The sequence below is a fragment of the Galeopterus variegatus genome, unplaced genomic scaffold (assembly GCF_000696425.1).
Source record: "Galeopterus variegatus unplaced genomic scaffold, G_variegatus-3.0.2 Scaffold6043, whole genome shotgun sequence".
In the NCBI taxonomy this organism is placed as follows: domain Eukaryota; kingdom Metazoa; phylum Chordata; class Mammalia; order Dermoptera; family Cynocephalidae; genus Galeopterus; species Galeopterus variegatus.
The window spans coordinates 123226-125550 of record NW_007732154.1 but is presented as its reverse complement, the minus strand read 5'-3'; positions in this window follow the sequence as shown (position 1 = coordinate 125550).

Below are 2325 nucleotides of genomic sequence, written 5' to 3'. Positions count from 1 at the left end.
AATCTTGTCTAAAACGTGGTAGTAACTATGGCTGCTCAACTGAACAGAGACTTATGCATTAATTATTAAAGTGATCAAACTAAGCAGATCATTTTTGATCCATTATTTTCTGATCTTTTAAAATAAAACTTTGACAACATTGAGTAGATTGCTCTAGGTTAGAGTAGCTTCATAAAGGGCACTGCTTTTCTGGCTTCCCCAGAGAAACCCACTGACATATGTTGTAAAGTAATTTGAGCAATCAGTCTTAGCTCAAATAATAGGTAATTCACAAAACAAATTCACTTTTTTTTTTTTGTCCTTTTTGAGACTGGCCGCACCGCGCTCAACCAGTGTGCGCTGTGAGCGCACCGGTCATCCCTATATAGGATCTGAACCCGTGGCAGGAGCGCTAACGCGTTCCCAGCGCTGCACCCTCCCAGGTGCGCCACGGGCTGGGCCCACAAATTCACTTTTAAGAGAAAGAAAAGCATCTATAATTAGCCAGAGTCAGAATTTACAAGATGTTTTACTTCCATAGATTCTTTGATAAAATGTTGAGATCTCTCTGCTGACATTCATTGGCATGTGTATCTGTCCATTCAGTGACTATCTATTGACTGTCCTATATGGTGGGGACTATACTAATCCTCTATCACATCTATTGCATCTATTACCCACATATGCACACATGCAGATATATACATACGCACAGCCCTGCACCTACACAAAAACTCCTCTGAGAATCTACCTTTATCATACCCTGTACAAGTTATCAAAATACCCTAAAACTCAGTGGCTTAAAACAATAAATATTCATCATCACCCATGAGTTTTGGGGTCAGTTGGGTGATTTTGAGATCTTGATTAGTTTTACCTATGCATCTGCAGTCATCTCTGTGTCAACTAGTTGGTCTTGATTGGGCTCCCTCATGCCTGGAGGTCAGCTGATTGCTGACTAGTCTAGCATAGGAATGATGGGTGATGTAGCTCTGTTCCGTGTGTCTCACCCTCCAGCAGCATAGCTGGGGGATGTGATAGCAGGTAAGCCAAAGTAAAAAAAGAGCCAGACCCAATAGGTAAGTGCTTTTCATACCTTTGTGTGTCTGATTGTTTATAAAGAATGCCACAGTGATTCCTCCCATCTCTTTACATGTGTTTCTTTGCAATATGTCTTTTCACACAACTCTTGAATCTGGGGTGGCCTTGTGACTTGCTTTATCCTATAGAATGTGGCAAAATGATACTGTTAAACTTCTGAGTCTAGCCCTCAAAAGGCTTTGTAGCGTCTGCTTTCACCCTCTTGGAACATCATGTTACCATACAAGAAAACTCCCTGTACAGCCTACTGAAGGATAAGACCACATGGAGACCAGCCAAAGACCAGCCAAGGCAGCTGAGAACTCCTGGACAAACCAGTCCCTAAATCAAGCCACCGGAGGAATGCATCTGCATAAGCCACATAGGCAAGACCAGCACAGAACCGCCCATCTGAGCCAAGTACAAATTTCTGACCCACTGGACTATAAAAAAAATACAATGACATTTGTTTTAAGTCACTAATCTTTTGGGGAGCTGGTTCTTGTACAAAGACCAGCACAGAACCGCCCATCTGAGCCAAGTACAAATTTCTGACCCACTGGACTATAAAAAAAATACAATGACATTTGTTTTAAGTCACTAATCTTTTGGGGAGCTGGTTCTTGTACAGTAATAGATAACTGAAGCACTACAGTGCATTGTGTTTGGTAATATTCCGTTGATCAAGTCATATCACATGTCTATTTCCCCAATTAAAGGGGGAAAATGCCTCCCCCCAATGGGAAGAGTAAAAAATTAAGACCACCAATGCAATCAATCTACCCTGTAATTATTTAAAGATTAAAACAAACTAACTAATGATTAGAAACTTAAAGGACTCACCATATCACCCATTTAGTAACAAAAAGTGTTGATTCTAGTTCATTTAAATATAAAAAGTGTACTTTTTCTCTTCTATCACTGAAGACCTCTGATTGAAAAATGGAGAACTTCAGCTTCTCAGAGCTGAGGACCCTGATTCTGTAAGACCTATGCTTAACTTTATTCTGCACTATTCCTCTACCTGAAGGTTCAGAAGGGCATTCAGGACCTAAGAACAAATCTGAACTGAAACAGGTAATATCTAAGATCCTTCAAACTTGACAGTATTTTTGGCTAAGCATCAGGTTGCCCTTGTTATTAATCTGACCCCAATAAAGTAATGTGTGTCTGATAAATGGGCTCTGACCTTATTTCAGATGTCTAGTTTCTCACATCATGTGCTCCAATTCTTCTCAATAGAGTTCTGTTCTGAAATTCCACTTC